Source organism: Phocoena phocoena, chromosome 3, assembly GCF_963924675.1.
Source record: "Phocoena phocoena chromosome 3, mPhoPho1.1, whole genome shotgun sequence".
NCBI lineage: Eukaryota > Metazoa > Chordata > Mammalia > Artiodactyla > Phocoenidae > Phocoena > Phocoena phocoena.
The window spans coordinates 32,616,299-32,629,149 of NC_089221.1; the positions used below are offsets into that span (position 1 = coordinate 32,616,299).

At 40.9% G+C, this 12,851-nt stretch overlaps 1 pseudogene; it reads right to left on the bottom strand.

Moving 5' to 3' along the window:
- Nucleotides 1-351: 351 nt before the first annotated feature.
- Nucleotides 352-2,383, bottom strand: LOC136120138 (X-ray repair cross-complementing protein 6 pseudogene; annotated as a pseudogene).
- Between the last annotated feature and the right edge of the window lie 10,468 nt (nucleotides 2,384-12,851).

Consider the following 12,851-nt stretch of genomic DNA (forward strand, 5'->3'; position numbering starts at 1 on the left):
TTAGGCAGATTTAAGAATCCGCCTTCCAATGCAGAGGACGCGGTCGATCCCTGGTTGAGGAACTAAGATCCCACATGCTGCAGGGCAACTAAGCCCACGCACAGGAACTACTGAGCCCACACGCTGCAACGGAAGATCCTGCATGCCACAACTAAGACCCAACACAGCCAAAAATTAAATAAATATTAAAAAAAAATTTAAATGGCCACATGTGGCTAGTGGCTACAGTATGGGACAGCCGCATTCTAGAGTACCAGGGCCACACACTCTACCTTTGTTTTCTAAACCTCTTAGCAACGTGAATTCTAGGCAGGTAATGGGTTTTTTGTTTTTGTTTTTAATAGTACAAAGTTAGAGCTCTTTATTCAGACAGTAGAGTAGGGCACAGCACAGTGAGATGGCAGTGCGGTCTCCATGGCAACAGAAAGTCTCATAAACAAAGTCCTTGGCTTCTGTCAGGCCGACTCTTCCTGGCTCAGGCGAAACATGTTTTAACTTGATAAAAACAAAACCAGGCAGCCTGGCTACAATGTGGAAGGGTAACTGGCTGTATGGTCTCTGGTCAGGCCTTCTGAAGTGCTTGGTGAGAGCATCTGCTTCTTCATCCCGCTCTTCAGTCTGTACACCCTGCAGGCTTCCTTCAATGTGGGCACAGTGACCTTACCCAGTGTGCCCTTGCTGACATGGGCCTTCAGCTCCTCTTCAGATAACTCCACCTTGGGCCTTTTGCTTCCAGAACTTTCATCATCTTGTTTTCGCTTGGGAACATTTTCCTCAGGATTGTAATCTGGTGGGTAGACAAGTTCCTTAAACTCATCCACCAGGGAGCCCAGTCTTTTGTCCATTACTTCAGCCTTGGGCAGCGTCAGATCCATGGCTTGTTCAGGCTCCATCAAATCCAAAGCCAAGGCCTCCATGTTCCTAAAGTGCTGCAGCAGCACTGGGTTCTCAAAGCTGTCACTTCTGTACTTGAAGTGGAGCTTCTGAACAATAGCCTTCATCTTGTCTACCTGCTCTGGGTTTGCCATGACTTTTTCAGTAAAGGGCACCTTCCGTTTGTCATCAGCATAGGGCAAGAAGATGAGCTGGAAGCTTGGGGGAGTCACCTGAATTTTCTGGTCATCCAGCTCTTCTTCCTGTGGCATCAAGGTCACAAAACAAGGGGGGATATTCTGGCAGGGTGTGTATCTGCACACTGTCATGACCTCCTTCTTCAGACACCTGGTGAGTAGAGCACTGAATAGGGTTGAGCTCCCATTTATCAGGGACTCCTCGGGGTACACGAACAGGGAGGGCCTCAGGTAATGGTGCTTCTTCAGCATTATCAAGGTCTTGAAACCGATGAGAATCAAACCTGGTTCATCAAACCATTTAAGCTCTTCTGTTTCCTCTTTCTCTAATACAATCTGACAACCCCCATAGGTCTGGGACCTCTTGGCGTCGCTAGGCAAAAGCAAACTGCCTGTATTTACATTAAATGTCCAGGTCTTGGTTTTCACTGGTTCATTTGTTTCCCAATAAAGCCTCACTGGAGAAGGTTTGAGAGCCTCTGGACCATATTATAATTGCCAACAGTAAGCGCTACATCTTCGTTGAGCTTAAGCTTCAACCTGTAGAGCACGCGCTTCCTGGTCTCCTTGGCGTGAACCTTCCTCAACAGGTCTTTGAGCTTGCTCAACTCCTCAAAGTGGACCCCTATGTCCTCATCCTCTGCTATGCTGATAATATCTCTGTAGAACAAGGATATGTCAAAGCCCTCACGTTTCTTTAGGTGCAACAGGTCAAGGAATATACCTGTGTCACGGAGATCTCCAGCTTTGGTCCTGGCCCGGCTGGCTTTGGCACTGTCATTGCTGTGGGGGTCATCTTTATTGGTGAAAAGCATGATCCTCTTATGGCTCATCTTGAACTGGACATCGCTAAAGAGGTTGGCATAGACCCACAGTACTTCACTTAGGGAGTAGTCAGATCCTATGGCCAACTAGGTCTTGGAAATGTTTCTTCCCCTCCTGCCCCTTAAAGTGGTTAAGCTCTAGCACTCGTTTAGCACCTGGATTACCCAATTCCTGCAAGACGTAAATATTTTTGAAATTCACTGAATTTTTGTCCTTATTGGTACCATAGAACACCACTGCCAAGAGATCTCGATCACTGCTTATGATCTTATTGGTGTATACACTCCAGATATACTGGATGCTAATGTCAAAAGGAGTCAACTCATCTTCATCCTGAGTTTCCAACATGGTCTCAGAAGCATCAATCAAAAAAATCAAACTATGTCTTCCTGAATATTTATAATCTCCACCTGCTTCAAGCCCCTCCTCTTGATCTTCTTCTTCCTCATCACTTCCTGATTTTTGTAATAAGACTCCCACCCTGACATGTTGGTTACTTGAGCACAATGAAGAGATCAATTTGGGCAGAGGTGATGGGGTTTTAAAAGATACTTTTACATTAAATTATATTAGTCATATTGTTATTAAGGCCCAAATCTGGGTTAATGAGAAGATTAGCTCACTACTTACTTTGCTCTGAAATTAAGAACAGATTTGGAACCTTCACTTTAAGAGTTGTTAATGTATCAAGACAATGTTTGTTCAAGCTCAGTAAAGTGCAGTGAGGAGGGAAGGGTCCTAGATAAGAAGTTGGAGGGCCAGGCCTGGGTCTTAGACCCCCGTCTGCTTCTGACTGGATGTGTACTTCACCTCTGGCCTTAGTTTCTTCATTAGTGAAAGAAGGAGGAGGAGAAGGAGAAGAAGAAAGAGGAGAATGAACTAAAAAGGGAGGAGGGAAGGAGAGAAGAAAGGAAGCGAGAGAGAGAGGGAGGGAAATAGGAAGGAAGAAAAGAAGAAGAAAGAAAGCAGTTGGACTAGATAAATGATTTCAAAATTTCCCTCCAGCTTCCTGCTTTGTGTATTTCAAAGTATGTTATCAGGTGAATAAACATTTAAAATTGTTAAAAAAAAAACCAGAACAGATTTGGAAATAATCACTAGAAGATTTATGGGACTAGATCTCTCATTTACAATGCCCAATTTTCTTGGAAAATCTGCCAGACAGTCTGGACTATCATAGGCTAAAGAAGGCATTGGGGCTTTTTGATATTATAATGATCTATGAACTGAAAAGTTAAGGTATTAAATAACTGGCAAAAGAGTAAAAGCAAATGCAGAAAATAAAGGCCATTAATGTAAATTCAACTTCTTGGGGATAGTGTGATGTAACACATGTGGGCCAAAGGAACTATAATGCTTTGGCAAAAATCCGGAAATTGAGAAGTATCCGTAGAGACGTAGCAACACCTAAGACTTATAGGGGATCCAGGTTTTACAGTCATAGGTTCTCAGTACAGTTGGACAAATGAAGACAAAAATGCAGATGGCTACATAACAATGCAAGAATCAGAGAATAAGAAAGAATGACCAAAGGATTATCATATGATAGCAAATTTTTAATTGCCAAATGAGAAGTTTGGAAAGAAATGTTTTGAGTTCGGAGTAAGCTAAGTTTACATTGGACAAAGGCAGTAGAAAGAGTGTGTTGTTTGAAGTTACACTGAGATTTGAAGTCTTAGCTCTTCACTACTTAAATCAATTTTTCTTTTTGGCCAAGTTACTTAACCTGGGTTTCAACTTTCTTATCCATAAAATCGGAATAACATTAGCTAACAGGAAAGATTGCTGTGAAGGTTGGCACGGGGCCTAACACCTAATAGGTACTCAAGACTACAAGACTACTCAAGTAGTTATGGCTACTAACTACTACCACCAGGATCTTCTGGAAGCAGAACAAATCTAAGAAATGTGATTCTGTTGGTGATAGGCGGTGGATAAGTGAATTTAACTTGAATAGAGATTGTTGGAAGAAGTAGTAGGAGATAAGTTTAACAGGTAAGATGGGCCTAAATAATTTCTTTTCCTTGAAATCTTGACAAAAGAATTTAGGTTTTACTGTCATTGGTAACGGGAGACAATTGTAGACTCATGCCAAAAGCAGTGGGTAAGTAGATTCGTCAATGGCACCACCAAAGATAAGCTTGGGAAAAGGCAAGGAGAGCAGTTAGGTGGATGTTACAATAATCCCAGTATGAGATAATGACCTTGACTAAGATGGTAGCTGCAGAAATGGAAATAAAAGGGCAAATATGAGATATTTTAAGAAAGTGTGGACTAAATTTGAACTTCCCAGCTGTGTGCCCAGGTGTTACAGGTCAGTTGAGATACTGATCTGCAAAGGCCTTGGGGGCTGTGGGGGACCCCTTACCCACCATCAGGCAATAAATTCCAGACACAAGTAGTGTTTTTTGTTTACACAGCCAATCTCATATTGTCATTTCCTGTACGGGACATGAAAAATTCTGAACTAAAGTGCTTGATGCCAGTCTGGATATAAGGAAAGAAGGAAAGAAAGAATTATAATGACCACAACACTTTCATTCTTCAAGACAAATGGGGAGGTGTGGATGGAAATGGCATAGGTAGGGAAGAAAACTAGTTTAGAGAATTTTGTTTTGGATATTTCAGGGGCTCTGCATGTGAAACAGTTGTGTGAATAGGTCATTGGGAAAACAGGATTAGAACAAAGATGAGACATATCTTAGAGATAGAGATTATTTGCAATTGTACTTGATGCCACTTAACTGATAATGGAATACAGTCAACTACATTTGGTTAAAGCACTACTCACAGGATGTGAATTAATGGTTTGCTATCAGCCTGCTCTATCTCCTTTGTCTTTAGGTCTGTTCTATTAATTATTTTAACCTTCATTGTAGATAAAGGTATGGAAGCATTCTGATATTTACAAATCGTACAAATATGGGAGAACTAGCTAAAACATTGGCTGATATCATCAAGATTCAGAATGATTCATTGACCCTAATCTAAGAAAATAAAAATAAAGTAAGTGTACCTAACGATGCAAATGCACTTGATGCCACTTAACTGTAATATACACTGGGTTGGCAAAAGATTCGTTCGGGGTTTTCCATGTGTGTATATATAAACACACACACTCACGCACACACTATATATGTTTATAAAATTACTGTGGGTGGAGGTTTTAAGGAAGCCTGAGAAGAAAAAGAGAATGCTTTACCCTTTGCTAAGTAAACTTTTAGTTTCTTTCTTTGGGTCTCTCTTAAATAAGTCACTGCTAACTTGACAAAGATCACAATATTTAATTAAGCCAAGACCCATTTGTTTGCATCACTGTTGCGGGACCGTCTACATGCCTCCTGAGGAAGGGGCAATAAAGAGCAGCTATTGTGTGAGGAGAAAGCTGGATGAGACAATGCAGTCTCTGTAGTCAGACACGGAACTCTTACCAGGATTCAGGGAGAGAAAAAGGAGCTCTCAAGCCCTCTAAGTATCTGTGTATAATTTCTTCAACAGCCCCCATCAAATCAGCAGAAAGTGTGTCTAGCGGCTTCTCCAGGATAATTAAACAAAAAAAAATGAAGTAACACAGTTGAGAAAGTTTTACTAAGCCCATAGGAAAGCTGAGAGGGTATCAGAATGGAGCTTTAAGTTTTGTTTACTTCTTGCCTCCAACAGGTAGGCTTTCAAACCAGTTCCCCTCTAACACGTAAAAACTGGCTTGTTGTGTATCAGATAACGCTGAAGATTTCTGCACATGCCAATGTGTCTTGTTGGTCAATCCAGCTTGTTTATGGAGGCTTGGGCATAAGTGGAGCTACTCTAAAGGAAGTGTCACCACCCCAGGGTGTCCCAGACTTGATTCGGGGACATGGGCAAAGTAGAAGGGGACATGAGCTTCGGTTCCACTCCTGGGCTTTGGAGCTACGTGTTCTCAGCTCAGTGTATTCCCGCCAATTTCCCATTTATTTCCACCTCCTTCTCTTCCACTCCCCCTTTACTCTTGTTCCTCAAAACCTAGAGTGATAGAGAGGTGGTAAAAAGGAAGGGAAATGAGGTCCAGCTTGGGAGTGGCGGAGGGGTTCCACCTTATTTCCTTTATTCTCTCATTTCTAGGGGTGGCTCTGCGCAGGCAAAGGAACAGGTATGGTTGAGTTGATTGTGTTCTGCACAGCCCTAGGGGGCGCCATTCACAGTGTGACATACAATGAGGAAAACTTCCCAGTGAGAAACCTACCTTATTTGAAAACCAGGTGCTTTGGAAAAGAGCCTTATCATTTTGGCTCATCTGATTTTTTCCTGCTACATTTAATTACTGGAGAGCACCTATTTATAACCATGCTCAGAGAATTTGTTATTTAAAGTACAATTCTCCTGTAAATTTACATTAAAGCCCAAAAGGAAGTTTTATCAGGCCAAGAATTTTGCATTATGTTCCCTCTTGGCTGTAATCCACCCCTCCACCCCTCACTTTTTCAGTCATCCTGAGGGTATATGCTGCTGAGATCCTTCGGGACTCTTACATGCTGTTTCACAATCCAGAAACTGTTAATCACTTCACTGTTGGTTTTTCTTTCCCCCCTCTGGTTCAAATAATCCCAAGTCTCCTAGGTTGTCCCAGAGTTTTTCTTTTCAGTCTATTTCAACAATTTTCTTAAAGCTGTCAAATGCTGGAATCCAGAGTTAATTTCTTAAAAATTCATTTTTAAAAAGTGTATGTGTGTGCATGAATTGGGGGAGGGGGTTCTTTCATTTTGTACAGGAATATTTTCCCAACTCAAAATGAGACATATGTCATAATAACTATAAATCTCTGCATTAAACAAGTTGTTAGTAATTATTTGTCAATGTTTGTGTGTGTGTGTGTGTGTGTCTTTGGGAGAGTGAGGTAGAGGAGATGGAGAACATAATTTATCAGGTTTCTCTGAGAGAGAAGCAAGAATAAGATGACGGTTAGTTAGATGGTTAGTCCTGTGAATTTTTTTTTTTTTTGCAGTACGCGGGCCTCTCACTGTCGTGGCCTCTCCCGTTGCGGAGCACAGGCTCCGGACGCACAGGCTCAGCGGCCAGGGCTCACAGGCCCAGCCGCTCCACGGCATGTGGGATCTTCCCAGACCAGGGCACGAACCCGTGTCCCCTGCATCGGCAGGCGGACTCTCAACCACTGCGTCACCAGGGAAGCCCAGACCTGTGAATTTTTGAATGAGTTCTAGCTAAGAATTCACTACGGTCTCACATGACCCAACAGCCCCTTAGACAAGAGACGGCAGAGCAGGGAGTCGCATTTAGGGACACCTGAGAGAAGAGGCTTCCTGGATTGGGATGTCCCAGCAGGATGAGGAGGGACAGGCTTTTGTACAGCTTGGCAAACAGAGTTAGTAGCTACTAGAGGATCCTTCTTCAAAGAAGACTGCATGTAAGACTTGGAAGGGGCCATTTCGTTTAATTCTACTAGAAGAATTCTAATTTCTTCTTCAGAAATAGAGACGCAGATGTAGAGAGCAAACGTATGGATACCAAGGGGGAAAGTGAGGGGGTGGGATGAATTGGGAGATTGGGATTTACATATGTACACTATTGATACTATGTATAAAATAGATAACTAATGAAAACCTACTGTACTCAATGCTTTAGGTACTCAATGCTCTGTGCTGACCTAAATGGGAAGGAAATCCAAAAGAGAGGGGATGTACATATACATATAGCTGATTCACTTTGCTGTACAGTAGAAACTAATACAACATGGTAAAGCAACTGTACTCCAATAAAAATTAATAATAAAAAAAGACCAGTGAGCAAAAATAAATAACTTACAGACCTGAAAAAAAAAAAAAAAAAAGAAGAAATTTCACAGCAAATCTGTGTGCCAAAGGATAAAGAAAAAGATTTTTTTCCCCTCTGTTTTGTTTTGTCCATGCCTAATGTGGAGAGAAAAAGTAAAGCAGTGTACCTCTGTTTGGGGTGGACAGGTGGCCCAGCGGATAAAAATGACAAAACCCTATATTAGAGGATGAAGCTTAGAGGCAAATGGGAAGGGACTCCTGGGGCTAAGAAAGACCCTAACCTCAGAAGTGTCCTACAAGTTCATCACTGTGTCTCCTAAATCGTGAAATGGTCATTTTTATTTCTTTTTCTTTTCTTTTCTTTTTGTTTTTGGCCGTGCTGCATGACTTGTGGGATCTTAGTTCCCCGACCAGGGATTGAACCCGGGCCCTTGGCAGTGAAGGTACAGAGTCCTGACCACTGGACCTCCAGGGAATTCCCTGAAATTGTAATTTTTAAAGCCCAGGTGTAAGAATTATCTTTTCCCTTGTATGGTAACCAATAAATGCATGGGCATATATTACATAATAAACATAATTGTATGATTACAAATCAGCCTGGGTCTATTGCCTGCCAATTTCATTTTTTATCATAATGATAGCTACAAATGATTAGGTAATTTTTCCACATCAATATCCTAATCCTTCTGAGCTCCTATCACACAAGATATCATTTCCTCCCAGGAGAGCTCCAAGTTATACTGTCCACACACTCTTTTCACATGGTTCCTCTCTTATGTCACACAGGCAATTGTTCTGAGAGTTGAAAGTGACTTTAATAGTGAAAAAATAAAAATTGAAAGTCCACAGATAGGGAAAAGCTTAGACAGCATGTAGTATATTGAGAAAAGGGAATATTATCCAGCTATTAAAAAGGTTTAGACAACATGTAGTATATTGAGATAAGGGAATATTATCCGGCTATAGGGACTTCCCTGGTGGTCCAGTGGTTAAGACTTCGCCTTCCAACACAGGGGGTGTGGGTTCAATCCTTGGCCTGGGAGCTAAGATTCCACACGCCTTGAGGCCAAAAAACCAAAACATGAAACAGAAGCAGTATTGTAACAAATTCAATAAAGACTTTAAAAATGGTCCACATCAAAAAAAAAAAATCTTAAAAAAAAAAAAGGTGCTATAGATCCATATGAACCGAAGGGAATAGACGGTCATATGACAGTCATGTGACAAGGAACAAGATGGAGACAGCATCATCCCATTTAAGGCAGAATAACACAGAGCTTTAGAGCCTGGACCTTGGAGCAAGACGGCCTGGGTTTCAGCATTAGCTGTGGGAGCTTGGCCAAGTTACTTCTCTGTGTCTCAGTTTCCTCATCTGAAAATGGGAATAATGATGACAAGAGTACCGTCAAAGAATCATGTGAATATAGGACAATGCTACACACTCAAAGGAAGTCTTAATGTTTAAATATTCCCCAAAAAGATGCCTTTCAAAAATGGTCACTTTCCTGTCTAATGAATTATAGTTCCCAGATCTTAGTTTTTGAAATATTTAGAAAATTTTATATTTTGCATATTTTTATTTGGCCCTGCACAACTGATAATATTTTCCATCATTACATAGCATATGCATGAAAAATTGATCCCCACATAATTTTGACACATGATAAAATCTTTAGTTTGTATTTAAAAATGGAGTCCAATATTCTATTTGCCTTAAGTCCTTATTCCAAGATTTTTAGTTGTAAACAGGATAAATATTTATAGTTTTAGCTCAGCTCAATAAACTGAGTTCATGTCTCCAGGTTAGTACCCCAAATGGTAAGATCTATGATTTAAAAAGAAAAATCTCCCCAAATAAAAAAATAGAAATATCACTTTTATAAAGTGTCATTTATATCGGACATTTCTTACCCTAGAAGTATACTTATAGGCATTTTTCTTTATGTGTCAACTGTGACATTTCACCATCTTTTAATATATTACATGAGGGAAATAAACATCTTCATGGCTAATTTTAGCAAACTTCATTTGCCAAACATTTGTTGGGCATCTAGTATATGCCAAATCATACTGTGCTTTTAGTAAAGTTTGTACTTATATATATTTGACAGTTTGATCCATTGGCAATATTTCCTTTACTAAGCTCTGGGTGTACTTTCCTGTATTTTTTTCAGACAGCCTGTTTTCCCTCTTCTGAGGTTTTGGGAATTTGGTCTAGCAACTTAGAAGAAGTCAAAGCAAACTTCTTTGGTAGCTCCTGTGTAATAGAGGGAAAAGTATTCCTATTTAAGGGGGTCCCTATGCTGTGGCCACTCTCTGGGTGGGTCAGGAGTCAGGTAGAAACATTCTGCAATAATCCATTTTCTAAAACTCAAAGCCTCCTATTCAAGTTCACTGATAATATTTGGTTCTTTCTTCCATATCCCCCAAGAAATCCCTGCTGTTTCTGAGCATTGTTTAGAAAGTACACTATTGATTTTTTAAATAAGAATTTTGAACCCCTCAAAACCATTTTGAAGGGAATCAAAAGCTTTCTAATTTTAAACCAAGGTTGTGAAAGTATTTGCATTTGAGGTTTGAAGCATTTTAAGCAAGACAGAATATCAAACATTCCACGAGTGCCTATTCTGTGGTAGGCTCAGTACTAAAGGCTCCTGGAGTATTGGCTCATTTGATATGCATTGGCACCCACAGGGTGGAGGTTATCATTGCCCCCATTTTACAGAGAAGAAAACTGGGCCACTGAAAGTGAAGCAGTTTGCCCAAGGAGAAGCAGGAAGCAAAGAGGAGAACTTGGATTTGTACAGACTGTCTGGCTCTGGAGACTGTTCACAACCACTGTGCTAATGCATGAGACAGATGATGTCCAGGAGTGTGTATGGGCAACACTGACTACTTGGTAGGAGGATGAAAACGGAAGTGATCTGATACACAAACTGCACCCTCATCATTCATCATTTTATCCTTTTCCTCTACATTCCTGATCCTACGGGGATAAAATACTAGAGTATAAATACGATATTAGAGCCTTAAAAACCACTTGAAATGGATTAAAATTATCTGATTTTAAACCTGAACAATTGAAAACATGTCAGTGTTGAGAAAGTGTAAAGCATTTTGAAGTAATTTACCTTAAAGCATTCTTAATTCTACACAGGCAGAAAGGACTTCCTAAAATTGTCAGTATTTAAGTTGGAACCTCAAAAAGGAAGTGTGTGGAAGCTTTGCTTTGATATTCTGAATGCTGAGAACATGCGTGGTTGTAGATTCTTGGCTGACTTTGAAAGCTGACTGGGCTACGTTCTCCAGCATTCTCAGAACTGGTATTGACAATGTTTGGCTCTTCCGGACTGTTGATTGTTGTCATTTGTGTCACGTACACAACTCAACACACTGGGCTCATGTCGGTGGAAAACTCAAACTCTAGAGTTTCCTGTCATCCTTAGTTTAGATAATGTTAAAAGTTGCTACGACTAAATAAAAATAAAATAAAAATAAAATAAAAAACTAAATAAAAAACAAACATAGAGGTCAAACAAGTAGGTTGGCGGAACGGTCATGGATTCCCCATTACTACTTTTAGAAGAATGTGGCATTTCTGACCCTAAGTCTGAACGATGCTATTATGAAAGTGAACTTTAAAATGTGTGAACAAAACCAGGTTGCTGAGGGGATTGTTATCAGTTATTTTTCCCAGACAGAAGTCAACATCTCATGGCGGGGGAGGGGGAGAGGGGGAGAGGGGTTACTAGGATATTTTAGCACTTGTACAAGCAGCCATTCTTCATCTGTCAAAGAACTGTAAGTGAAGAAAAGAGACTGACATGTTGAGAAAGAAGTTTGAATGTGGAATTTATCTATTTGACCAATATTAATTAAGCTTCTGGCACAAACTGGCCACTGGATTAGGGGCTTTTTAAGCAGACGAAGACAAGTTGGGCCAGGATCTGCATTCGGGGACTGCTATTCTGGTTGGGGGAGATAGATCAGAGTCAAAAAAAAAGTTTTCCTGGTCATATGATGCCTCAGTGAGGCCACAGAACAAATACCCAGTCCTTTGTGAAGAGACCAGGGTTTAGGAGTCAGAAAAGCCTCCTTAGAAGAGGTGAACCTTAAGTTCACTGTTGAAATGTGTCTCCCAGATTGACAGCATATTCTAACTATTTTGAATATTCCTGTTAGAGTGAACAAAGATATGGTTGGAGACACAGTCTAGAATAACACTTTCCAATGTAGTAGCCGCTAGTCACATGTAGCTTTGCTTAAACTTATGTTGATTACAGCAAAATACAATTTAACATTTAGTTCTTTGGTTTCCCTAGCCACATTTTAAGCTCTCAACAGGCACACGTGGCTAGTGGCCATTGCACTGGACAGCGCAGGCACACAACATCTCCATCACCACAGAAATTTCTACTGTTCAGGGCTGGGGAACTGAAAGCAGACAAGCACTGCTAGAGGGTCAGTTTTAAGGGGTGCGTGGCAAGAGCTAAGCCTGGGGGTAGAGGTTGCAGCCAAAGGATGGAGGTCTCACATGTCATACCACAGAGTTCAGACTTTACCCACTGCTAGGCATTAGCAAAATTTTCTGTAAAGGGCCAGATTATAAATATTTTTGGCTCTCAGAACCACATAATATTTGCTGAAACTGTACAACTCTACTGTTGTAGCATGAGATCAACCACAGACAATATATAAATGAACAAGCGTGATTGTGTTCCAATAACATTTTATCTGTAAAAACTGACAATGGGCTGTATTCAGCCCACAGACCACAGTTTGCTGACCCCTGCACTAGGCCGTTAGGAGCCCCCTGAAGGGTTTGAAGCCAGAAAGTTGCATAATTAGATGTGTGCTTTAGAAAGACCATTCTAGTAGCAGAATAAGGATGGATTTAAGGAGTGTGAGATGCAAATTGTTAATAGTCCTGTCAAAGAGGATAAGGGCCTGAATTCTGAATGCAGCCTATTGAATACGGCTGGAGAGAAGGGAATGTGTATGCGCTTTTAAGTTAGGTGGTGGGGCAGTGGTGGCAATGGAGATTAAACGACGTAGAAGTACAAGGCTCAGGTGACTGGGTAGGCGGTGGCTGTATCATCTTGGCTGCACCAAGTTATACAATATAGGAAGGACAGATCTGGAGAAGGATGATGACTTCACTTTGGGTCAGGTGGCATTTGAGATGCCACAC